General features: G+C 44.6%; 1 protein-coding gene across 1 annotated transcript in view; it reads right to left on the bottom strand.

Moving 5' to 3' along the window:
- Positions 1–27,774, bottom strand: part of UBR2 (ubiquitin protein ligase E3 component n-recognin 2) — a 426,990-nt gene that overhangs the window by 42,854 nt on the left and 356,362 nt on the right.

The raw sequence follows: 27,774 nt of genomic DNA, 5'->3' as shown, positions 1-27,774 counted from the left end.
CAGTACCAAGGACTGTAAAATTTGGGGCTCAGCATTGGTTGTCTTCCAAATCCAATTCCCCTTTTTCCCCTGCCGTCAAAGCAAAGAGTGTTGTTGCAGTTGTACCACAAGCATCAAGGCTACTTGGCTATGGGTAGTAATCCCCGTGCCTTCTGTTGAGTGGCAGTTAATGAGGGAAATGAGTGAAGCAAGTTCCTCTTTCCAAGAAAGTCTGGAAGCATCTTCATTTTCTGAAGCCAATTTTCTCTCCTCCAAAGACTCCAGGGAGACCGTCAACCCTCCTCCAGATTCCCCACTGGGAAGATTCCTGAACAATGTTTAAAATGTCTTTAGCTATCCTAGGACACTTGCAGGTAATGCCCCCACCAGGGAATGAGTTAGGCAGCAAAGCTGGGGACAAAGCATCCGCAATGGCTCTCCCACCACAGAAAAGCTAGTGTGTAATCTGCAGCACTTCTGGAGAAATAGCAAACAAAAGCTGAAGGGTAAGATTGGCATCAAAGGCCTCCCTTACCTCTGGGGATAACATTGGGGGATCCAACCCATCTGCCTGCAAAGCCTCAGATCTCTCTGGAGCTGAACCACATAGCAGCTCCAAAATGGTGGTCGCTCCCACAGGGCACTCCCAAAGCTGTGAGAATTGCCTTTTCCTTCTTCTACTTTGCTTTCATGCTCACATGGGAAGTTCACATCTGTTGGGTGGAGTCCCCACCAGACAAATGTACAGCAAAATGAACCAGGCATGCTAGAGGCACACTGGTCCCTATAGTTTGCTCAATGTCGTTTGAGATCAGCTAAGCCTCTCCCAGACTTGACTGACCCCCTGAAAACATCCAGCCTTTGACATCCGCCCTGTCGGACTTTACTCTCCACTGCCCCATACAGACCGAAATTGTCGAGATGTAACCGGAATACATCCCCCCTTACCTTCGGAGTTGCAGCAACCACTCTCAACCCCTCAGCCCCTCCCCTCATCACTGCCTGCCCAGAACCCTGGCAGCTGCCGGCTACGACAGAAAAAAAGAGCTGCCTCCTTTTTTCTACTTTTTCTAAAAGGTCGCACACAGGTGACAATTTATATGCAAAACATTCTGAGGCCAGGGAAGGAGTTGCGGGGGAAGAAGCAAAAAGGAGAACTAGAAAGGAAAAAAAAAAGGAGTGATAATGACAGGAAGGCCCTTCTCAGATATCCTCCCCCCCCCCCCAATACCTCAAAGCTTCTAAAAGGGTATGAAGACATCTGGGAGGCCACTAATGCACCAGTCCACCAGACACCTTCCTGGAAGTCTAGTTCTGGGTCTGCTTCACTGGATGGATATCAGAAAACTGATGTCCTCGAAGTCAAAACCTCATTCTACCAGGGAAGACAGTCCACAGACTGATGATCTAGCAGGTAGTATAGCTGTATTTAAAAAAGGATTGGAAAAGTTCTTGGAGGAAAAGTCCATTACCTGCTATTAATGAAGTTGACTTAGAAAATAGCCACTGCTATTACTAGCAAAAGTAACATGGAATAGACTTAGTTTTGGGGTACTTGCCAGGTTCTTATGGCCTGGATTGGCCACTGTTGGAAACAGGATGCTGGGCTTGATGGACCCTTGGTCTGACCCAGCATGGCATGTTCTTATGAACAGACCAAGAAATTGCTCTAGCAAAGGCCAGCACTGCCAACCCAGGGAATCTAACAATCCTGCTGCACCAGTCTAGCACATGCCACTATCTGCTGGAGAGACAGGAAAGCGGCAAGCTTCTGTGTGTACCTCTATTAATATCAGCATTGTCACTGCAAAAATTCTGTTCTGTCTCCATACATGTGGAATGGTCTAGCAGGATAAAGACTTTTTTTTTGTTTAACCCATTGTTTGGGCACACAGAAAAGTCTATGTTTTGGTGCCAAAATCCATTGGTGTTTTTTTGGGGGGTGTTGAATATTTAAGAAAATTGTATGTATAAGACTGCACATCTACTAGTGGTCTTCTTCACTTGAGAGAGATCAAAGCCACTCATCCCGTGGGTATGTAATAAATCATTTTGCTTTACTTATGTTGTGCTTAGTCTTTTTTAAATTAAATTTTGATAGAGGTATTTAAATACCTGAAAGGTATTAACAATGCACAAGTACACCTTTATCAATGGAAAGGAAGTTGATAAATCGGAGTCATGATATGAAGCTCCAAGGGGGTAGACCCAAAAGCCTAGTCAGGAAACATTTTTCCACTGAAATGGCGATGAATGCCTGGAATAGGTGGTGGAAGCTAAAATGGTAGCATATTTCAAAAAGACATGGGATAAACAGAGGATGCTTACTTTCAAAATGTGAAGGAATAGCAGAAGCATGAACTAGTGGCAGTATAAGCCATAGACGTAGCTATAGGCCATTGAGGGGTAACCTGCATGGAACAGCAGTTATGATCCTAACAGTATGCTTCTAAAAGTAGCTTCAATAAGCACTGGGAGCCCTGGATTTCTGGACAATGGCCTTGCTAATTTTAGAGGCTATATGGATCATTAGAAAGTTTGGCACTAATACATGGAAGGGGACCAATGTGTTGGATTAAGTTTTGATCTTGTAAGAATCATAAAAGGAAGATGACAAGACCTGAAACAGCCTAACAGTGGAGGTGACAGAGGCTATAACTGATTCTAGACAAGCTTGGAACTGATATGGAAGGAAGTGGTAGGAAAGGGTTGAAGGTTCAGGTGAAAAACAGGAGAGGTAGGGAACAAACTGGCATTGAGTTGCATATAGGTTTTGTATGCTTATTTACCCAAAGTGGAAGAATCTCAACTGGAAAGACTGAATGGGTCAATTTGGTCTTTTTCTGCTGTCATTTACTGTTACTATATTTTTCTAATAACTTAAGAGTACCAAAAAGTCCATCCTTCACACAGTCAAATTTTCAAACACATGGTGAATATTAATGACCTTCATAATAGGCTTCATCATGTAGTATTTCATATATATATATATATATATATATATATATATATATATATATATATATATATATGTATGAAGTTCTTTACAATTTTATAATATAAGATACATAATATTCGCAAGAAAAGAAAAAATTGGACACTAAACTTTAGTTTTATCACAAAATTGGGATATTGGGTCATTCTAAAAAAAACATTTTGACCGATGATTAAACATAAGGCTGAGTTTTAAGGTTGAAACAATACACGATGAAGACTATTATGACTGTTATTAACTTTCATAAATATGAAAAGTCTAGCCCAAATGCTAATAAGGATTGTATGGAATCGTCCGGGGAAACCTCATATGGTGCCTACAATAGGCTATTTTGGTGCATATGTGGCTACTGCAACTCCAACCCCACCACTGTGGATGTCAGACTAGTTTATAATCATTGGTTGCCCCAGATGGGATGATGCTTTACTTATTATTTATAAAGCTATCTTTTGAGTCCAGTATGAGTCCACTAATGTGGATGAAAGTGCTGGTATACAAAAGTCTCGTTATACCAGACTGTATTATGCTCACTGAGTAACAGTCCCGACACTGCAATGTTTCGAATGGGAGATCTTCGTCAGGGAATCACTTATAGGCATTGAATTTGCATGTGAATCTCGGCTGGAAATATCTGAAACAATATCATATGAATACAATCCTTGAAGTGATGCTTTTCAGACATTGGTTCTCAATGAAGTTGCCAATATGGAGACACGTCGCACACGAGTTTTTTATAACCTATCTCAAGGCGAAAATAAAGCACTACAAGCTCTGTCAAATAATTCAGAGATTTTTTTTATTTTTATTTATTTAAATTCTTTTACTATACCGATACTCAAGACGAGGTCTTATCGTACCAGTTTACAATAGAACAGGGGAAACCAATTAGCAACTAAGTAGAAGGTAAAGTTACATTAAACAGGGAGCGAAAACATGGGAGATGTAAGACAGGAAAGATTTTAAACGATAATTGTAATATAAATTGTAATAAAGCCCGCAGACAAGGGCGGCGCCGTGGTTATCATGGATCAAGAAGATTACAGTAAGGAAATGTGGCATCAACTTCAAGATATAGGTTTTTACCGAAAATTGACCACTGACCCTACTTCAAGAATACGTGCCCAAATCATTCAACTTTTACAGGAAGCCACAACTTTAGGTTTTTTGACCACTAAAGAGCTCAATCTTTTGAACGTACAACATCCACGGACACCAATTATTTATGGTGTCCCCAAAATACATAAAAGTATCAACAATCCACCATGCAGACCCATAGTGTCTGCCAATGGGGCTATTTTAGAACCTTTAGCCAAATTCCTTGACCATTTCTACAACCAGAGGTCGCTCAGTCTCCATCATTTGTGCAAGACACTTCTGACATGTTACAAAAGTTGTCCCAATTAGGCCCCATGCCTTCAGAAACTCTTCTGGTCAGCCTAGATGTGGAAGCCTTATACACCAATGTTCCACAAGAGGAAGCACTAGAGTTAAAGAAGTCTTATCTAGTAGACAACAACCTCAACGAATTCCAACAGAGTTTTTATTGTCACTCACGCAACTGGTTCTTTTTAACAACTTTTTTCGTTTCCAACAGGAATTCTTTTTACAGATACATGGTGTGGCGATGGGTTCTCCTATAGCCCCTGATGTTGCAAACCTTTTTGTCTCCAAGTTTGAAGAAACAACAGTTTACCAGTCGCCTTTCTTCACGTATGTGAGGCAATGGGCAAGATACATAGATGATATATTTTTCATTTGGATGAGCACAGAAGAACATTTACTACAATTCCATGCTTGGCTTAATCAAGTGCATCCATGCTTGAAATTCACATTATCATATCACCATGATCAATTAGCATTTCTGGACATCCTTATTACGAAATCACCCACCGGCATTCACACCACATTGTATCATAAATCAACGGATAAGAATAACTTTCTCCGATTTGAGAGTCACCATCCACACTGCTTCAAAGAAGGATTGCCAGTTGACAATTCTTTCGCATTCGCAGACTCTGTTCCGACAAGCAAGACTTTAACACACAAGCTAAATGCCTTCGACAAAGATTTTTGAATAGAGGACATCCCAATTACAGTATTAAAAAGGCATACAAACGTGCTAAGTTTTCAGATCGAGAGTAATTACTGCAATATAGAAATAGATCACAAGAAACCAATCTTATATGTGTCTTACCACACACCATCTCTACTCCCAATTTCAAACGGGCTATACTACAGAATTGGCACGTCCTCAGTCCACATCAGATTTTTCAGTCACCACCAATGTTTTCATATTCAAGGGGGGCCAACATCAAACAACACTTAGTCAGAGCTGCCCCTCAGTTCAATTAGCTGTCAATACATCAGGACAAATTCAATGTGATAGATGCAGTATCTGCGCTCAAGCATTAACAGGCTCGAACTGGATAGATCCCATAAGTGGGATTACTGTTCGCAGAAAGCAAATGGTCGACTGCAACACAGACTTTGTGATATATGGCATCATATGTCCCTGATAGCTGATATATGTAGGGCGCACCAAACGTAAAATTAAGATCAGACTAACAGAGCACAAAAGCAGTCTCAAAAATAAAGACATAAAAGTACCGATTGTGACACATTGTTTAACTCATAATCACACGTTCGAAGATCTTAAATGGCTGATAATTGAACATGTACCACAAGCTTGGCGGGGAGGTGATAGAGTATCAAGCCTCAATTATAAAGAAAACCAATGGATTTTTCGTCTCCATACTGTAGAACCCTTCGGTCTTAATGAAAAAGTAGAATGGTTTTCGTTGATTTAATATTTGACATCTCCTCGTCATCTAGATACGTTTATTGGCTTCCCACAGCATTATACAGAAGTCCATTTTGAAGCTTCATCTTCAGATGAAATCATGTAATTTCCAGAGGTTTCTCCCATTCAAACAGCACTAAAGATGTATATATTTTCAATTAATGCCTACATTCTCATTCAATGCATATAATATGACCGCTCGAGTGCGCACGAGCTCATCTCTAAACTCTCAGTAGTTCTCATCAAATTTCAATTAGCCCCTGCAGGCCACCCACGTCAGATTTTTCAACGGGATGTCTGTGAGATTTTTGATTCAAAGACTAGCATTTTTCAGACATCGATGCTCAATGTAAAAAATGCTCAATGTAAAAAATGCTCAGCGTTTCACAGCCGCCGACTGTCAATGTGAGGGCAGCCGGATGCGCAGACTGAGATCGCACACGTAAGTCTTGTAAAAGCTCTTTACACCCACAGTATTTGTCGGTCTATGGACATTTCTTTTATACTTTTTGCATTATCCTTGTAGCGAGCCAAGAGTCTTTACCGTGGAAGTGCAGTGACCATAATTAACAGAGTGAGTGCCTTTTTCCAGTCTAGTGCCGTCCATCAGTAGACGTTTATGCATCACTTCAAGGATTGTATTCATATGATATTGTTTCAGGTATTTCCAGCCGAGATTCATATTTATTTAACACTTTTTATATACCGGCATTCGTAGGACACATCATGTCTGTTCACAATTAACTGAGAAAGGAAATTACAATGAACGAGGATAGAGAGAGTCAACGATATTACAATGAACGAGGAACAAGGATAGAGAGAGTCAACGAGCAGGGATACAACTTTGTAAAACGAACTGGATAATGATTATCCATGTTAAGTTTAGGTATGCATCAGGATGTTAAGGATGCATGTGCACTTAAGAGCTTAACATATGAACTTATTTACAATATTAAATGCAGGGGCAGGGAGAAGGGGAAGGGGGGAGCGAGGAGGGGAAAGGAGAGGAGGGGGTAGGGGTATAAGAGAACGTTAAGGCAATGGCACTTTCAAGGAAAGGCTGTTTGGAGGAAGAGAGGGGAGGGGTAGGGGAGAGGCAGCGGGGTGCTGGGGAAGGGTGGGGGGAGATTCCATATGCAGATTCCATGCCTATAAATGATTCCCTGACGAAGATCTCCCATTCGAAACATTGCAGTGTCAGGACTGTTACTCTTGCTGCATGAAGATTTCCGATTATAATCTTGGCGCCAAAACAGTGAGCATAATACAGTCTGGTATAACAAGACTTTTGTATACCAGCACTTTCATCCACAGTAGTGGACTCATACTGAACTCAAAAGATAGCTTTATAAATAATAAGTAAAGCATCATCTCGTCTGGAGCAACCAATGATTATAAACTAGTCTGACATCCACAGTGGTGGGGTTGGAGTCGCAGTAGCCACATAGGCACCAAAATAGCCTATTGTAGGCACCATATGAGGTTTCCCCGGACGATTCCATACAATCCTTATTAGCATTTGGGCTAGACTTTTCATATTTATTGATATTTCACAAGTGTCTAGCATTTCTGGATCCTTTATTTTCGGTCATTAACATTCACCACATGTTTGAAAATTTGACTGTGTGAAGGATGGACATTTTGGTACTCAAGTTATTATACATTTACCAATGGTCCAATATTCTAAACTTTTGAGGTCAACATGGTTAGGAAAGTGACTATTTTTCTAAACATTTTATTCTAATGTGTCGTCATGCCTGTGGGTATAATTAGAACTTATCTCCTAAACCATTTGCCTGGAAGATTATTTTACTTTTTTCATATCTCTATTTTGACTTTCCTTGAAAAATCTTAGCATGTCTCTGCAATATTTTAAGCAGATACCTGTGTTGTAGATGTTTTAAACATGGAATGCAGATTTAGCAGTTTAGAAGAACTTCAGAACAGTATTACAAGCACTTATATTTGCTAGCACAGACTACTGTAATGCCCTTCTCCTAGGATTACCATACTCAACATTAAGACCACTCCAAATACTGCAAAACTCTGCCGCAAGAATACTTACTGGTAAACGAAAAAATGATCACATTACGGAAATTTTAGCAAACTACACTGGCTACCCATCGAATACAGAGTTCAATACAAAACACTTTGCACTGTACATAAATTAATTCACAACGAAAAAGCAGAATGGCTGAACACAGCACTACGTGTTCATGTCCCACATAGAAACCTCAGATCTACGAACAAAGCACTCCTAACCATCTCATCAGTTAAAACAGCAAGACTGACCCAAGTTAGAGAACGGGCTCTATCCTTAGTCGGACCAATACTATGGAATACCATGCCCTTAGAAATCAGACTACAGAAAGATTTTAAAAACTTTTCAAAAAGAGTTTAAAAACCTGGCTGTTCAAGCAAGCCTTTTACAAAGAGAGTGGTGATTAGTAGAGAAAGAAACCGGGCAGCAGAAAGCAAATGTTGCTTACCTGTAACAGGTGTTCTCACAGGACAGTAGGATGTTAGCCTTCACGTATGGGTGACATCACAGGATGGAGCCCTGTGTGGAAAACTTTCTGTCAAAGTTTCCATAAAGCTTTGACTGACACTGGCACCCTGAGTGCACTGAGCATGCTCAGCCTGCAATTATCCTGTGAACCACAGATGTCTCCCTCAGTCTCATCTTATAGCTAAAAGCGCAAGCAAAACTAAAATAAAAGTGAAAACGTATACAGATCCAACTCCGCGGGGTGGCGGGTGGGTTTCGTGAGGACTAACATCCTGCTGTCCTGTGAGAACACCTGTTACAGGTAAGCAACATTTGCTTTCTCACAGGACAAGCAGGATGGTAGTCCTCACATAATGGTGAGTACCGAGCTGAGGATGCCCGAGAGTGCACCAAATGCACCCAAGACATGCAAAAGGCGCAATGATGGGGGTGGAATTTGGTACAGAGGGCATCCTGAAACCCTTAACGGATTGGTGGAAGGATGTTGGGTGGTTAAACAGAAAAGAATAGGAGTAGACGGACTGGCTAAACATGGAGCATGCCGGCTAGTCGTATCTAAGCAATAATAGGCTGCAAAGGTATGGAGAGAGCTCCAGGTTGCAGCCCGATAGATATGTGCAAGCAGCACCAGCCGAAGGGAAGCTATTGAGGCTGGGACGGATGCAACAGAGTGTGGTTGCACACAGTGTTGTAGTGAAATGCCTGCTTGTTGGTAGGAAAAGATATACAGACCGTCAAGTAGGAGGAATAGGTCTGTTTGCCCAATGGAACTCGCAGTTTAACTCTTGCCACAGAAGGAAAGAGTTAGGTGGAGTTCCTATGGAGTGTACTGCGATCTAGATGAATGCAAGTGCACTATTACTGTCCCAGGAGTGGAAAAGCCCTCTCGCTTTGGTGAGAGAGAGGTGATGGGAAAAATGGGCAGAGTATATTCTGAGTAAGGTGAGATGCAACGTCTACCTTAAGAAGGATATAAAGTTGAATACGTAAAACCACTCTGTCATGGAGGAACGCAGGGTCGGATGAGTATGTAACAAGGTGTGTAACTCACTGACCCTGTTGGCAGAAGTGACGTTTATGAGGGAAAGAATTTCCCATGCCAAACAGTGAAATGAGAGGAATGGAAAGGCTCGAACGGAGAACATATGAGACTTATAAGCACGAAAAGCAAATGTTGGTTACCTGTAACAGGTGTTCTCACAGGACAGCAGGATGTTAGTCCTCACATATGGGTGACATTATCAGGATGGAGCCCAATCACGGAAAACTTCTGTCAAAGTTTCCAGAACTTTGACTGGCCCCTACTGGGCATGCCCAGCATGGCACTAACCCTGCAGCCAGCAGGGGTCCCCCTTCAGTCTTATTTGAAAGCTACAGGCAGTGCCGAAAAATAAAACAAAACGTTACAAACCCAACACCGCAGGACGGCAGGCGGGTTTTGTGAGGACTACCATCCTGCTGTCCTGTGAGAACACCTGTTACAGGTAAGCAACATTTGCTTTCTCACAGGACAAGCAGGATGGTAGTCCTCACATATGGGTGAGTACCGAGCTGAGGATGTCCGAACATACACCAAATGTACCCAACGGCGTGCAACAGGCACAACAACTGGGGTGGAATTTGGTAGAGGACATCCTGAACTCCACCCGGCAGGCAGAAGGGTGTTGGTACGTCACGTTGGAAACATGTTACACAGGACAGACTGGCCGAAGATGGAATCTTGTCTTCTGGCTTTGTCCAAGCAATAGTGGGCTACGAAGATGTGGAGAGAACTCCAGGTGGCAGCCCTGCAGATGTCAGGAAGCGGCACTGATTGTAGGTGTGCTACTGAAGTCGCCATGACCCTCACAGAGTGTGCTTTAACATGGTCTTGAAAAGGAATGCCTGCTTGCTGATAGCAAAAAGATATGCAGTCCGCCAACCAGGAGGAGAGAGTCTGCTTACCCACAGGTTGCCCTAATTTGTTGGGATGGAACGAGATGAATAACTGAGTGCTCATCCTGTGGGCAACTGTACGGTCTAGATAAAAAGCTAGAGCCCATTTGCAGTCAAGGGTATGGAGAGCCTGTTCCCCTGGATTAGAATGGGGCCTGGGAAAGAAGGTAGGTAGTATGATGGATTGATTAATGTGAAACTCCGAAACTACCTTAGGTAAAAATTTAGCGCGAGTGCGGAGTACCGCCCGGTCCTGCAGGAGTTTAGTGTAAGGCGGATAAGTAACTAGGGCCTGTAACTCACTAACCCTGCGAGCTGAGGTGATAGCCAAAAGGAAAATCATTTTCCATGTGAGATATTTTAGATCACAGGAGTGAAGAGGCTCGAAAGGTGGTTTCATGAGCCGACCGAGAACCAGGATAAGGTCCCAAGAAGGGGCCGGAGTACGTAGAGGTGGCTTGATGTGGAGCAAGCCCTTCAGAAAGCGTGTTATAGGGGTTGTACTAAGATAGGGACATCCCCGATACCTTTTATGGAAGGCGGCTACCGCACTGACATGCATTCTAATAGAAGATGTCTTGAGACCAGACTCTGACAGATGCCAGAGATAGTCCAAAAACTGTGGGATTGGACAGGAAAAGGGATCAAGGGACTGAGAAGCACATTATGATGTGAACCTTTTCCATTTATAGGAGTAAGATTTTCTCGTGGAAGGCTTCCGTGAAGCAATCAAGACATGGGAAATTGGGTCTGAAAGGTTAAGTGGTAGAAGGATTAACCTTTCAACATCCATGCCGTCAGGGACAAGGCATGAAGAATGGATGGCGGAGGCTCCCGTTGTTTTGAGTGATCAGAAGCGGGTCCTGTCCCAAGGGAATGTGCCTGCGGATGGAGAGATCCTGTAGTATTGGAAACCACACTTGGCGTGGCCAGTGAGGTGCTATCAGGATCATGGTTCCCTTGTCCTGACGTAACTTCACGAGAGTCTTCGAGAGAAGAGGAAGTGGAGAGAATGCATAAAGCAGACCGGTTGCCCATGAGAGAGAGAATGCATCTCTGGGCTGGGAGCCTTTGCTGCAAATGAGGCAGCAGTAATGGTCCACTTTGTGGTTCTGAGGGGACGCAAAGAGGTCTGTCTGAGGATGACCCCATTGTCGGAAGATGGAGTTCGCTACCGAGGGGTTGAGAGACCACTCGTGCAGTTGGAAGACACGACTCAGCTTGTCTGCTAGAACATTGTCCACTCCTGGCAAGTAGGTGGCCCTGAGGTACATCGAGAGGGAGAGAGCTTCCGCCCAAATCTGCGCAGCTTCCTGACACAGAAGGAAAGAGCCTGTGCCTCCTTGCTTGTTGATGTACTACATAGCCACCTGGATGTCCGTCTGAATCAGGATGACTTGATTGGAAAGGAAATCGTGAAAAGCTCTGAGAGCATATCTCATTGCTCGAAGCTCCAGGAAATTTATCTGGTGTTTGGCTTCCTCTGGAGACCAAAATCCTTGTGTCTGCAGATCGTTCACATGGGCTCCCCACCCGAGGTTGGACGCATCGATGGTGAGAATGACTTGAGTATCTGGCACGTGAAAGGGCAATCCCTGGAGGAGATTGTTCTGATTCTTCCACCAAGCGAGAGACAGACGGAGTGAGTCGGTGATGTGGACAATGGTCAACAGAGGCTGAACAGCTTGAATCCATTGTGACTTCAGAGTCCAATGCATGAGTCTCATGGCCAAGCGGACCATTGGTGTGACATGGACTGAGGACGCCATGTGACCCAGGACGACGAGAAATTGGCGTGCAGTCGCCGTATTCTGAGACTGTAACTGGTGAGCAAGCGCAACGAGAGTTAACGCTCGTTGTTGAGGTACAAAAGCTTTTGTATGCAAGGTGTCCAAGTCTGCCCCAATGAACGACAAGGTTTGAGATGGGACTAAATAGGATTTCCCGTAATTGACGAGAAAACCTAGTGAAATTAGAGTGTGTAGAGTCAAATCGAGGGACGACCGAGCCGCTTGTTGGGTTGGAGCCCTGATTAACCAGTCGCCCAGATAGGGGTAGACGTGAACACCTTCTTTTCTGAGCAAAGCTGCGACAACTACGAGACATTTGGTAAAGACTCGTGGTGCAGATGCCAGGCCGAACGGAAGCACTCAGTATTGATAGTGCTTGGGGCCTACTAAAAACCTCAGGTATTTGCGATGAGATGGAGTTATCGCAATGTGTGTGTATGCATCTTAAGAGGTCCAGAGAGCAGAGCCAGTCTCCTCTTTGTAGAAGAGGTGGAAGCGATCCCAAGGTAACCATCTTGAACTTTTCCTGCTGGAGGTACTTGTTGAGAGCACGTAGGTCCAGGATTGGACGAACACGCTCCCGATTTTTTGGGGATCAGAAAGTACCGGGAATAGAACCCTAGGCCTTGCTGCGAGTACGGAACGGGTTCTATTGCTCTTGACTGGAGAAGGAAGGAGACCTCTTGTTCCAGAAGAATGGAGTGGTCGGATGTTCTCCACGTCTGCAAGGTGGGGAGTCCGGTGGCAGGCCGAGAAAGTTCAGATGGTAACCTGAGCAATGATTGCCAATACCCATTGGTCGGTAGTGATTGACTGCCACATGTTGAGAAAGTGGCACAATCAACCTCCCACTGGTATGTTTTGAAGAGGAATCTGTTGCTCTCCAAGCAGAAGTCAAAAACCTGAAGCAGGTCCTGGCTGGGGAGCTGCTTGTGGTTTCTGCTTTCGGACTTGGCGAGGTTGAGGCTTCTGATAAGGTCTCATAGTACGGGACCTTGCTGGTGGTGGGTAGGCCTTCCTTGGACGGTAGAAAGACTTCTTAGAGTCCTTCCTGAAGGGCTGTCTTGAGGAGAAGTCTGAAGGCATCAGAGAGCTGTTTAAGGATCTCATGATGGACTTTTAATTCAGCCACCATTCGTTGGATCTGTTCACCGAACAGATTATCTCCCACACACGGCAGGTTGGACAACCGGTCTTGCACTTCTGGGTGAAGGTCAGAAGATTTGATCCAGGCCCACTGTCTTGCTGAAATGGCAGCTGCAGACATCTGGTAGAGGTGTCAAATGTGTCATAAGATGTTCGAATCTCATGTTTTCCTGCCTCAAAACCTTTGTTAACAAGGGTTTGTAGCTGGTCTTGGAATTGTTCAGGTAGGGACTCAGATAGATCCTGTATCTATTTAAAGATGACCCTATTATATTGGGTCATATAAAGCTGGTAGGCAGCAATTCTGGAGATGAGCATGGCTCCCTGGAACACTTGTCGACCAATGTTGTCTAGGAACTTTTGTTCCTTCGCAGGTGGGGTGGATGAGTGAGGTTTTGACCTTTTCGCCTTTTTCTGAGCTGACTCTACCACAACTGAGTGGTGGTCAAGCTGGGATTTTTGAAAACCTGGGGCTGACTGAACTTAAGTAAGTAGTGTCCGCCTTCCTGTGAACTGGAGCAATTGATCCAGGATTTTCCCAGTTCTTTTTTAGAAGATCAAGAAGTACTTGATGAATGGGAATTGAGGTGATTATCTTGGGGGCATCCAGAAATTGGAGTAACTCCATCATTTGGTGCCTGTCATCTTGTTCCGTCTAAAGTTGAAAAGGAACCAACTCAGACATTTCCTTCCCAAGATTTATGAATGAGAGGTCCTCTGGAGGAGAACGCTTTCTACTTTCAATAGGAGAAGGTGGTGAAGGTAAGTCATCGGTGTCTGTTGAAGTATCAAAGTCAGCATGGCTTTACCCAGGGCAAGTCTTGCCTCACAAATCTGCTTCACTTTTTTGAAGGAGTTAATAAACATGTGGATAAAGGTGAACCGCTAGATATAGTATACTTGGATTTTCAGAAGGCGTTTGACAAAGTTCCTCATGAGAGGCTTCTAGGAAAAGTAAAAAGTAATGGGATAGGTGGCGATGTCCTTTCGTGGATTGCAAACTGGCTAAAAGACAGGAAACAGAGAGTAGGATTAAATGGGCAATTTTCTCAGTGGAAGGGAGTGGACAGTGGACTGCCTCAGGGATCTGTATTGGGACCCTTACTGTTCAATATATTTATAAATGATCTGGAAAGAAATACGAGTGAGATAATCAAATTTGCAGATGACACAAAATTGTTCAGAGTAGTTAAATCACAAGCAGATTGTGATAAATTGCAGGAAGACCTTGTGAGACTGGAAAATTGGGCATCCAAATGGCAGATGAAATTTAATGTGGATAAGTGCAAGGTGATGCATATAGGGAAAAATAACCCATGCTATAATTACACGATGTTGGGTTCCATATTAGGTGCTACAACCCAAGAAAGAGATCTAGGTGTCATAGTGGATAACACATTGAAATCGTCGGTTCAGTGTGCTGCGGCAGTCAAAAAAGCAAACAGAATGTTGGGAATTATTAGAAAAGGAATGATGAATAAAACGGAAAATGTCATAATGCCTCTGTATCGCTCCATGGTGAGACCGCACCTTGAATACTGTGTACAATTCTGGTCGCCGCATCTCAAAAAAGATATAATTGCGATGGAGAAGGTTCAGAGAAGGGCTACCAAAATGATAAGGGGAATGGAACAACTCCCCTATGAGGAAAGACTAAAGAGGTTAAGACTTTTCAGCTTGGAGAAGAGACGACTGAGGGGGGATATGATAGAGGTGTTTAAAATCATGAGAGGTCTAGAACGGGTAGATGTGAATCGGTTATTTACTCTTTCGGATAGTAGAAAGACTAGGGGACACTCCATGAAGTTAGCATGGGGCACATTTAAAACTAATCGGAGAAAGTTCTTTTTTACTCAACGCATAATTAAACTCTGGAATTTGTTGCCAGAGAATGTGGTTCGTGCAGTTAGTATAGCTGTGTTTAAAAAAGGATTGGATAAGTTCTTGGAGGAGAAGTCCATTACCTGCTATTAAGTTCACTTAGAGAATAGCCACTGCCATTAGCAATGGTTACATGGAATAGACTTAGTTTTTGGGTACTTGCCAGGTTCTTATGGCCTGGATTGGCCACTGTTGGAAACAGGATGCTGGGCTTTATGGACCCTTGGTCTGACCCAGTATGGCATTTTCTTATGTTCTTATCATCACCCCAAGTGTCATAAGGATCAGCAGACTGTCCTGTAGGACGAGAAGGGGGTTGGATACCTGAAGGCCCCGGGCGAGGCTCTGAAAAAAATCGAAGGAATCGCCGGAGGCATCGATGATGGCATGGAAGGCATTGGTACAGGCATCGATGGCGCCGATGGACGTATCGGCACCGATGGATGAATCGGTGGCGAGGAACGTATTGGCATCGATGGCTGAGGTAAAACTCCTGATGGAGGAATGTGGAATGGTGTTTCTCCTCCCGATGAAGCCGTCCTCGGGGAGGGCATCGGAACCATCGATCCATCGGTGGAAGGGTGGCCATCAGCGCCTCCATCCTGGACAGCAGCGGTGCCAGTGCTGCCGGAATTGGGTTGGTGACAGGTTCCACAATCGGTGCTGGTGTCTGTGCCGGAGGAACCTGGAGACGGTGCATAGCCTTGTCAATGGCCTACTGAACCAGCCGGTCCAGTTCTTCTCGGAGACCTGGAGCAAGCAGCCCCGGCTCCGGAACAGAAGAGGGAGGCAGAGGCACAGCCGGAGGGACCACCTTTACAGGCGGAATCACGGCTCCCAAACCCCAATCGGGTGAGGGTGGCCTCGATGACCTGGTCGCAGGAATGGTCGGTGCCTTTCCTGGGTGGGGCTTCTTCGACGGTGGCGAGGTCGATGACTTCGCTCCCTCGACGGTCTGAGTCTTGCGATGTCGATGACTATGTCTCTCCCTGTGATCCCCTCGATCCTGAGGGGGAGTAGTGGGTGTCGATGGCCGAGAAGACGTTGATGGTGGTTGGTCACTGGTCGATGCTGGCGTGAAGTCGACGGTGCCGGTTCCGATGATGTCCATGCACGGAAGAGGAGTTCCATCTTCTCCATTCTGGCTTTGCGACCTTTTGGTGTCATGAGGGCACATTTGGTGCAAGTCAGGACATCATGCTCACGGCCTAAACACATTACACAGACTCCATGGGGGTCTGTGATAGACATGGTGCGAGTACAGTCCAGGCTCCGATGGAACCCCGACGCCATGGCCACTGAAAGAAATCGAGCCGTGGGACAGTTGACGGCCAGTAGGCCGCAAGGGCCAAACTCGACGGTAATCGATGGAAAACGGAGAAAAAACTTACCGGAGTACCGCGGTCAAAGAAAAGTTAGAGGAGGGACCCCTGTGGGGCAATTTAACTTTGAATAATTCTGTGAGGAAAATTCCTGTCAGGAATCACTTCAGAGCTCCTAAACTGCGAGGCTACTGCTGCGCGGAAAAAAGAAGACTAAAGGGGGACCCCCTGCTGGCTGCAGGGTTAGTGCCATGTTGGGCATGCCCAGTAGGGGCCAGTCAAAGTTCTGGAAATTTTGACAAAAGTTTTCCGTGATAGGACTACCATCCTGCTTGTCCTGTGAGAATATAGGTTCCATTCCGTGGCTAGTGAAAATAGAGGCGGCTTGATCAGTGGATAATCCATGGTAAACTGACTCAGAAGGGGTTTACCGTTAATCGGGTATCCCCACTCCCAAACGATACACCAATTGGAACAGAGGTGTACCTATGTGGAGGATGTCTGGGGAGCAGAAACAGAGGGAGCAAGAGAAAAGAGTAGTGTAGAAAAAAGAAAAAGGGTAATACCCCTTTGTATGATTCACGTGGAAATCATGCCATTTTGAATGGAAGGATTTGTGTGTGAAAGGTTTTGTGACGCTACCAGTACCTGAGAACATCAGTGAGTCTATGATTTGTGACTGACTGGTGAGAATGCGATTTGGTTACTGGTGTGATAGACTGAGAAGTATGGGAAGCATACTGGTCTCGGCCAGGACGTGGGTCTGAGGAACAGTGAACCCCGTCCCGGTTCAGCATTAGAAGAGTGCTGGCTATGAGAGGCAGCGGAAGAGACACATTTAAGAGGCCCTTGATGGAAGAAAGGCGTCTATGGGAACGCACTGGAAACATGTGTAGGGAGTAGAATCTGTGCACTGTATGGTTTGATTCGGACGCAGAGGGCAAGTTCGGTTGACCTCAGCGCTAGAAAATTTTTCTCGCCACACATGTAGTCTGAGACCATTTGAGAGGATGGACACCTATATGGAGAAGGTCTGCTAGTGCATTCAGTAAGTGTCTTAGATAAGGGGCCCGAGGATGCATAGAGTGAGCAAGGGCCAAGGGAAGAGCTGTGCAGCTTCCTTGCAGAGCAGCTAAGAGGTTGTGCGTGCTTGTGTGTTGGAAAGCACATTGTCCCTATGCTGTCTGTATGCATAAAGATTTGTTGCAGAGGTAGATTGGAAGGCATAAGGGTATAACTAATGGCGACAAGCTCCAGGAGGTTTATATGAAACTGTGCCTGGAGCGGAATAGACACATATTGGGTTGAGAAGATTTTAGGTCAAACTTACAACTCTGAGTAAATGCGAGCATGAGTAGGATCAGACTAGGTTTTGGTTCTAGATCTGCAATATCGATGAAGGACAAAAGCGGTTGAACAGCTTAGACCCACTGATAATGGAATTTCACTGAATCTAACCCATAGCAGTTTTGGATCTATGAGGAAAGTGCTTAGTGAAAAAACCCCATAGCCCGACAATGAAGAATTGAGGGGCTGAGGTTATGGAATATGCGCGCAGGGACATGTAGGAATTTATTAGAATGTCTGCGTGGTTGCTGGACAGGAAGGTGTGGTGTCCAGAAGTGTTGTATAAGGGAATTATGGCAGTGACAGTAATCCTAGACAGTAAATTTATAGTGAGTTATGAAGAAGTTAGAACTCCTTGCGTGGACTGACTGTGGTTATGCAGCTGTCTATGCAAGGAAAGAGTGAATGATGTTGCACTCCGTAGAGAAACAGCAATCACCGATAGTGATTCAATGAAATACCCCAGTTGCCGAAGCTGGTGCAACCCACAGAGCTTGGGATTGTAATATTGTTGACTCACCATGAAGCACATAGAAAGATTAGAGGTAATGTACTTACTGCGATAGGGAAGCATGGTAATGAGAGATATCATTTTACCTGTGCCTTCTGAAGAAAGTTGGTATTTCTGAGGTCCAGGATGGGCGGAGAGTAACTACTTTCTGTTGAAAGAAAGGATAGTGTAATTAAAACTCCCAACCCCCCTCCCTCCTGCGCTTTTGTAGCATCTGGGGGAGTGTACCGGGAACCTTGGTACAAAGTGGGGTGGCCACTCTGATATCTGGCCAGTTGGGAGACCAGGTGGTGTCCAACCGACAGGGCTGATGTAATCTGGGTATCATGTAACCTCCCATGGGAGCGTGAGCGGTAAAGTCTTACCTGCATTTCTGTGTGCTGTACAAGGAGACATCGAGACCTGTCGTCAGGCTTCGAGGTGGACTTGCACTTGAGGCAGTATTTGCTGGATCTCATGTTTAGCAGATCAGCAAATGCATCTGGAACTTTGGTTCTGAATTAGGAACCAGAAGCCAGAGTATTAATCAGTACAGAGCCCCATTGATGAAAATGGGAGGATGTCCTGATGTAATCCCAAAGAAATGTAGAGAGGTTCTCTTGGTATTGTGGCTGACATAGCTAGCAATAGCGATATATGACACTAATACGGTTCTTGGAAAGTAGATGACCTAGAACTTTTCGAACCATGTGGCCCGAATTAGAGAACACATCTCAATGGGAAGCCGCAGAAGCGGGTACTTATCATCCGACGTGGATCACCGAAGGATGACCCGGTGAACACTGCTGGCTCTGTGGATTTCAGGAGTCATCGAGAGGTAGCCTGTTGGACGTAGACGCCCGTCTCAACTCTGATGCCTGGTATGGTGGTGCAGGTATAGAGGAGACAGGCTGAGCGTGGCTGGCACTACCACAGTCATTTTGTGGAGGGCCACAATCCCGCACCGATGTCTGTGGGGCACACCTCGGGAACAGGGGAGCCATCTTTGGCTCGTGAACCCGGCCCTCGTTGCAGCTGCTTGATGTGTCGTGACACCAGTGCAGAATTATTCGTAACTCGTTCCGGTGTTTCTGGAGCACCAAGGACTGCCAGAACTGTGCGGAACACTGGCGATGGCAGTGGTGATGTTGCTTGGCCCGGGCATTCTCCAGCACCAAGAAGGATAGCACCGATGTGCTGGATGGCGTCGGTGGCGGACGGTCACAGTGTCGGTGACGATGCGTGCTACGGTGCTCGGCCCGGTCTTTCCCCAGCGCCGAGATGGATGCTCTCGCTGTCTTGGATGGCGAATGACGGACTGTCAGCATGCCTGCACTGCTCCTGGTACTATGTAGTGTCATAGGCTAATACGGGGCTTAATAAGAACCCAAAGCATGGAGCACTGTGTTTAGGTGAGGGCATTACGTGGAGGTGCTGGGTCGGTATTGACGGTGTCAATGGTGGCCGAAGCAGCCTCGAGGGTATCGTCAAAAATACATCGTCAAAAATACATCGTCAAAAAACGTCGATGATCCAGGCAGAGCAACAATGATAGTGACGGAAGCACTGACGGCATCGGCGTAGGTGTCTATGAAAACAATGTGGCATCGAATAATCGAAAAAACATCATTGGCATCAGAAAAATGATACCAGCATCGACGGAGTCGATGACCGCATCAATAGGAACGAAGACATAGATGGAAACGACATGGGCGTCGAGGGCATCAATGTATGGAGACGGGCACCGACGGCATCGGTGGCATGGCCACAGGATTGACGGCATGGCCACGGGCATCAAAAGCATCGATTGGATTGACTCGGGCACCAATGGCATCGATGGCATCAATGCCACCGACCTGGGCATCGATTTCATCGGTGGAATCGACCCTGGCATGGATACCATCGATGGAATTGACCTGGGCATCGATGACATTGATAAATTAAAGGATGGCATCGATGGAAATGGCCCTGGCATCGATGGAAGTGCCCTGGGCGACGGTGGCATCGACCCGGGCATGGATGGCACCGACAAGACAAAGGTGTGCGTCGATGGCATCCATCCGGGCAATGATGGCACCAATGAAACCTAAGGAAAAATCAGTGCCATGGATGAAAAACATGGATGGCACTGAGAAACGATGCAGGGACCAATGGCATCAGTGTACCGATGGCATCTAAGAATCCAGGACGGTCTAAAAGGGGTACCAACTGTAGTGATGAGGGCATCGACTGCACAAGGGTACCGAGGAAATCGAAGGACCTGAAATCGACAGGGGCCCTGGCGGCAACGGAAACCGTGGAAGTCCCTGTCCCACTAGCGCTAATAACCAGGCAGAGTGTCACAGAGGGACACTCGCAGGCTATGTGTGGCTAACTGAAAACATAGGGAGAGGGAAGGCCGCAGTCAGTTGGCAGGCCAGGGAGGTGACAGGAACAGATCGAAAAAACAGGGTATAGTACTCACCAAGCGTCAAATAAACGTATGCGAAGGGAGACCCATGCAGGGAAAAGTGTTTGTGAAGTAAAAGTTTAAGTGTTTCCGTAAAGAAAAAAGTGTTAGAATTTCTCACAGAGCTACTAACCACTATGCTTACTGCAGAGTGGAAAAAAGAAGACTGAGGGAGACACCTGTGGTTCACAGGGATAATTGCAAGCTGAGCATGCTCAGTGCATTCAGTGGGCCAGTGTCAATCAAAGCTTTATAGAAACTTTGACAGAAAGTTTTCCGTATAGGGATCCATCCTGTGATGTCACCCATATTTGAGGACTACCATCCTGCTTGTCCTGTGAGAACATCAGAACGCAGCACTTGTCTGCTCAATAAGTGTGTTTGAGCAAAACAAAACATACACTCCAAAAGAGTTATATATGAAATTAAATCTGTGAAATGTAGAAAAAGGACAATATTTTTAAAACTTTACAAATAACCTTTATTACTAAACTATGCTACCGGACTCTAATGGCACTTCCTATAGATAGTATTATCTTATATATTTTCCAAATATGTATATATGTGCCTCTTTGTAAACCGTTGTGATGGTATACAACTTAACGACGGTATAGAAAAGAGTTTAAATAAATAAAATAAATAAATAAATAATAGTGACTGGATAGGCTGAAGACTTCATGCCTTGAGAGGACCTATACAATGCCCTTTGATTATAAACACTTGTCTTATTATATGGTATTGGATAAACTGCAATCAGTTGCCTGGGCCAACCACTCCCATAAATCCTAGAAAAGCATGCATCCAAGTGAGATCTCAGAGTGAGGCTATAGCAGCTAGGTCCACAATGAGAGTGCGCACTCGGGACCACACAACCATTAATAAGAGGAAATCACATAGCATAAAGTAAAGGCTAGCAACCATCAAAAGCAAGCAAAATGATATTTCAAAAGCGCAGACTAAATGAGATTTGGGCATACAAGGGGCTATAATAGTAGGTGGATACCAGGAGGAGGAAAGCTATGATCGTTCTTAGACAAGGTGGTTGAAACAGTAGTACTGAAAAGGAAGACTATGACAGTTCTGCAACAATGAGACGGTGGGAGACTGTTTACACAGGACCTAAAAACAGAAGGTGAATTTCGTGCCTCCAATATATGGCTTTAGCCCTGGCAAAGACACCACAGTATTTTAGAAATTGCAGGCTAGTCAAAATCATATGATGTTGAAATTACTCTAAAGTTTCCAAAAGACTTGCAAAGTATTGTTGAATGGGAAGGTTACTGTGATAAGAGCTGTACAACTATTAGGATCCAGATCTGCAGAAATAAAATCTGTTAGAAAACTGCCTTTTAAAAAAATTACTGCCTTCTTTAAAAATACATTTTAAAAGTTCCCCTTTACTAACTACTGTAGTGCATATTGTGTACCAATGTCAGTTTATTTCATTTGTTTGAATAATCCATTTGCTATGTAGCCCCTTTTGTACCCAGGGTGATCCTGTACCACAGGATCAACTTGTATCCCCATCAATGTTAGCATCATAACCAGGGGGTACTACATGGTTTTCCCACATCCAACATTTAATTTTCAAAAGGAAGTAATAGTATAATAAACTTGTAACATTGCACATACCTTAGCTGGCAGCTATGCACATAAGTTCCACCAATTTGCAAAATGGACTTACGTGTATTAGCCTGCTTTGAAAATTATTCCAGTAAAACTATGCGTATACAATACCACTTGCCATTTGGTGCACATAGTTTTGAGAGAATTTACATTTTTCAAAATCAAGAAGTATGTACATTAAAACCCAACCCCACCCAAACTTTACTTCCACTTTTCTCCATGCATGTAAAAGTGTGTGTGTAATTTTACATGTGCATTAGTAGCACAATTTTCTAAAGGGTCATTTCTGCAGATAAGGAGAAATTTAGTCTTAGTTGTTAATTTCCTTTCCATGAATCCTGCTATGTCCATGAGTCCAGACATGTGGGTTTTTGTCACTCCTCCAGCAGATGGAGACAGAACCACAATTTTTTCAGTAACATTATCACTGCCTATAAAAGGTGAAATAGATTGGGTGTCTGCCAATATCCTTGTGTCAAAGCAATGAAATAAGAAAACTCCCTATGAAACAAATGTAACCTCACTAAGAACAACCTTGGAAGAAAAGAGATAAAACAATCAAGGAAGAAGATATAAAGAATCCTTGTGAGGATTACTGGTCAACAGGTATCCTGGTAGTTCCTGAATGGCCAAGATGACCATGGTATGTGGATCTACTGGGGCTGCATACTGGTGTTCTGCTCCATCTTAACAGGCCCCAACTGATGGGAAGATGGAGTGAAACAAAAACCTGCAGCCCCACTAGATCTGCATAACATGGTCTTCTTGGCCAATTCAGAACCACCAGGATAACTGATGAGTGGTGATCCTGTATTCCTCTTAAGAGTTCTGCCTATGACAGGCTAAGGCAAAAAAACAAAAGTTTACTCTTCGGCCAAGGTTGCAGCATGGCACCAATTCTGCAGTAACCCCATTCTTTCTGGTGGCTGAAGAATCGACCTGTCTTGGCGATTTTGTTAGTTCCCATCAGAACCATTTGAGGGACACCCAAATACGACACTCAATACGACGAGTGAGGTTATCAAATTTGCGGATGATACAAAATTATTCAGAGTAGTTAAATCACAAGCAGACTGTGATACATTACAGGAGGACCTTGCAAGACTGGAAGATTGGGCATCCAAATGGCAGATGAAATTTAATGTGGACAAGTGCAAGGTGTTGCATATAGGGAAAAATAACCCTTGCTGTAGTTACATGATGTTAGGTTCCATATTAGGAGCTACCACCCAGGAAAAAGATCTAGGCATCATAGTGGATAATACTTTAAAATCGTCGGCTCAGTGTGCTGCAGCAGTCAAAAAAGCAAACAGAATGTTATGAATTATTAGGAAGGGAATGGTTAATAGAACGGAAAATGTCATAATGCCTCTGTATCGCTCCATGGTGAGACCGCATCTTGAATACTGTGTACAATTCTGGTCGCCGCATCTCAAAAAAGATATAGTTGCGATGGAGAAGGTACAGAGAAGGGCAACCAAAATGATAAAGGGGATGGAACAGCTCCCCTATGAGGAAAGGCTGAAGAGGTTAGGGCTGTTCAGCTTGGAGAAGAGACGGCTGAGGGGGGATATGATAGAGGTCTTTAAGATCATGAGAGGTCTTGAACGAGTAGATGTGACTCGGTTATTTACACTTTCGAATAATAGAAGGACTAGGGGGCATTCCATGAAGTTAGCAAGTAACACATTTAAGACTAATCGGAGAAAATTCTTTTTCACTCAACGCACAATAAAGCTCTGGAATTTGTTGCCAGAGGAGGTGGTTAGTGCAGTTAGTGTAGCTGGGTTCAAAAAAGGTTTGGATAAGTTCTTGGAGGAGAAGTCCATTAATGGCTATTAATCAATTATACATAGGGAATAGCCACTGCTATTAATTGCATCAGTAGCATGGGTTCTTCTTAGTGTTTGGGTAATTGCCAGGTTCTTGTGGCCTGGTTTTGGCCTCTGTTGGAAACAGGATGCTGGGCTTGATGGACCCTTGGTCTGACCCAGCATGGCAATTTCTTATGTTCTTATGGTTCATTATCATCTAGAAAGTATCCTGGTTGAGCTCCCATTTCCTGGGATCCAGTGCATTTCTGCTGAAGAAGTCAACTTAGACATTCTCTAATCCTGCGATGTGAGCTTCTGAGAGCTGTAGTAGATTCTGCTTCATCCACCAGAACAGGCTTGCCTCCCGGGGAATCATCGAGGTCAAGTACCCCGCTGTCTGTTCACATAAACTACTGCTGTGGTGTTGTCTGAAAGCATCTGAACTGCTGCACCTTTCATTAAATGCAACAATTGCAATCCAGCCAACCTGATAGCTGTGGTTCCAGCCCATTTACTGAACACAAAGCTTCTTTTCTGGACTAGAGCCCTTAGGCTAAGGGGCCATGAGAGAGCACCCCAGCCCACAAGGCTCGCATTGGATGTGATCACAATCCATTTGGGAGGTTCTAGATCTAATCCCTTCAATAGATTTATAGGAACTCCTTCCATTACTGTGTATTGGGACCCTTACTTTTCAATATATTTATAAATGATCTGGAAAGAAATACGACGAGTGAGATAATCAAATATGCAGATGACATAAAATTGTTCAGAGTAGTTAAATCATAAGCAGATTGTGATAAATTGCAGGAAGACCTTATGAGACTGGAAAATTGGGCATCCAAATGGCAGATGAAATTTAATGTGGATAAGTGCAAGGTGATGCATATAGGGAAAAATAACCCGTGCTATAATTACACAATGTCGGGTTCCATATTAGGTGCTACAACCCAAGAAAGAGATCTAGGTGTCATAGTGGATAACACATTGAAATCATCGGTTCAGTGTGCTGCGGCAGTCAAAAAAGCAAACAGAATGTTGGGAATTATTAGAAAGGGAATGGTGAATAAAACAGAAAATGTCATAATGCCTCTGTATTGCTCCATGGTGAGACCGCACCTTGAATACTGTGTACAATTCTGGTCACCGCATCTCAAAAAAGATATAATTGCCATGGAGAAGGTACAGAGAAGGGCTACCAAAATGATAAGGGGAATGGAACAACTCCCCTATGAGGAAAGACTAAAGAGGTTAGGACTTTTCAGCTTGGAGAAGAGACGACTGAGGGGGGATATGATAGAGGTGTTTAAAATCATGAGAGGTCTAGAACGGGTAGATGTGAATCGGTTATTTACTCTTTCGGATAGTAGAAAGACTAGGGGGCACTCCATGAAGTTAGCATGGGGCACATTTAAAACTAATCGGAGAAAGTTCTTTTTTACTCAATGCACAATTAAACTCTGGAATTTGTTGCCAGAGGATGTGGTTAGTGCAGTTAGTATAGCTGTGTTTAAAAAAGGATTGGATAAGTTCTTGGAGGAGAAGTCCATTATCTGCTATTAAGTTCACTTAGAGAATAGCCACTGCCATTAGCAATGGTAACATGGAATAGACTTAGTTTTTGGGTACTTGCCAGGTTCTTTTAGCCTGGATTGGCCACTTTTGGAAACAGGATGCTGGGCTTGATGGACCCTTGGTCTGACCCAGTATGGCATTTTCTTATGTTCTTATGTTCTTAAACTGCCAAAAACCAGAGCAGGGGATGACTGTTTTAAGGAGGACTTAATCCGTATATTCCTGTGAGAGGGCATGGCTCGTAAGGATATGCAAGACAGATGTCTTGCAGATCACAACCATCATAAGGGCATTTTGAGGATGCAGCCTGTTCATAGTCTTGCCACTATGAGACCCCCATTAAGAGACTCCTTTTCAGATAAGACCATGTGCTTCACCGATTTATGGAGGTCACTTGAATACAGAGTGCTCACAAGGAGGAAAGCTAGGGGAAATCCCAGGTCCTGAAAATCCCTCCATTGCCAAGCTTCTGCATTTTTCAGAAGCCTGGAGCATGAGTCTTACAAAAACTCCTGGGATGATAAACAAAAAATATGAAGGGGCTCTTGAGTCTCCTCTCCCCTGCTGGTGACAAGTCCAGAGGGCGAAAGGGCCCAACAGAAAACATCAGAAACCATGGTGAGTAAAGGCAGGCCATGTGTTGGACCCAAGATGGCGACCAGATCTGTTGTCATGCAGTCTGCTATGGAAGCAGGAGAGAAAGAGGATATTGGCAGCTGCCCAGTCTGCACCATTCTTTATAGGCAGGATGATGTCACTGAAAAGATTGTGGTTCTCTGTCTCTATCTGTTGGCACTGTGGTAGAAAAAGAAAATTAGGTCTTACCTTCGATAATTTTCATTCCTGTAGTACCAAGGATCAGTACAGACTCCTGGGTTATGCCTCCGCACCAGCAGGTGGAAACAGAGCAAAACTTGACAGGCTCTGCCATATATACTAGGGTGCCACCCACAGCCTGCCAGTATTACGCAATGTCAAAGCAGGACAATTCCACCCATATATAAATTAACTATGTACATGAAAGTGAACCGGGGAACAGATGGGTCACGGCCCCCCAACAAAAACCTGATCCAGGCAGCCGAGGGGAACAGACTCATAAAATAGCCGGACTATCAAACAGACCGAAAAACTCAGAACAGCGGACTCTCCGAACTTACTGCAGCATAGGGCGGGACTCTGGACTGATCCTTGGTACTACAGGAACGAAAATTATCGAAGGTAAGACCTAATTTTCTTTTCCCTGTACGTACCGGATCATTCCAGACTCCTGAGATGTACCAGAGCTCACTTCTTAGGGTGGGCAACGGAGAGGCCCGCTCTCAATACGCCTGCTCCGAAGTTACTCTCCCTAGAGTCCTGTACATCCAGATGATAATGACGAGAAAATGTATGCAACGATTTCCAAGTTGCTGATCTGTAGATCTCCAGCGGAGCTATCTGATGACAATCCGCCCAAGAAGCCGCCTGCGAATGCGTAGAATGAGCCTTCAGCCCCAAAGGAAGGGGTCGACCACTCAAGAGATACGCGGAATTGATTGATTCCTTTAACCAACGTGAAATGGTTGTCTTAGACGCCATATTGCCCTTATTGGGGCCCCTCCAGAGTACAAAAAGGTGGTCCAACACCCAGAAATCATTAGTAACCTCCAGATAGCGTAAAAGGACTCTACGCACGTCCAACTTCTTCAAATCCTTGGAGACTTTATCCGAACCTTCGAGATGGGAAAACGCTGGGAGTTCCACCGACTGGTTCAAATGAAAAGCAGACACTACTTTGGGAAGGAACGGTCCGGAGACTCATGCCGGACTCAGAGATCCTTAAGAAGGGTTCCCGACAGGATAGAGCCTGAAGCTCAGAGACTCTCCTAGCCGAAGTGATCACCACCAGAAATACAACTTTCAAAGTCAAATCATTCAGAGAAGCACCCTTCAGAGGTTTGAACGGAGACGCGCACAATGCCTTGAGAACTAAATTTAGGTACGGCAACCGGTGGACGCAGGTGCGTTGCTCCTTTCAGGAATCGGACCAAGTCCGGGTGAGATGCCAACACCACCCCATCCACAGACCCACGTAAGGAACCAAGAGCCGCCACCTGCACTCGCAGAGAGCTACACA

This window comes from Rhinatrema bivittatum, chromosome 3, assembly GCF_901001135.1.
Source record: "Rhinatrema bivittatum chromosome 3, aRhiBiv1.1, whole genome shotgun sequence".
Classification (NCBI taxonomy): domain Eukaryota; kingdom Metazoa; phylum Chordata; class Amphibia; order Gymnophiona; family Rhinatrematidae; genus Rhinatrema; species Rhinatrema bivittatum.
The sequence above is the reverse complement of the archived record's forward strand: the minus strand, read 5'-3'. Positions and strand labels throughout refer to the sequence as shown.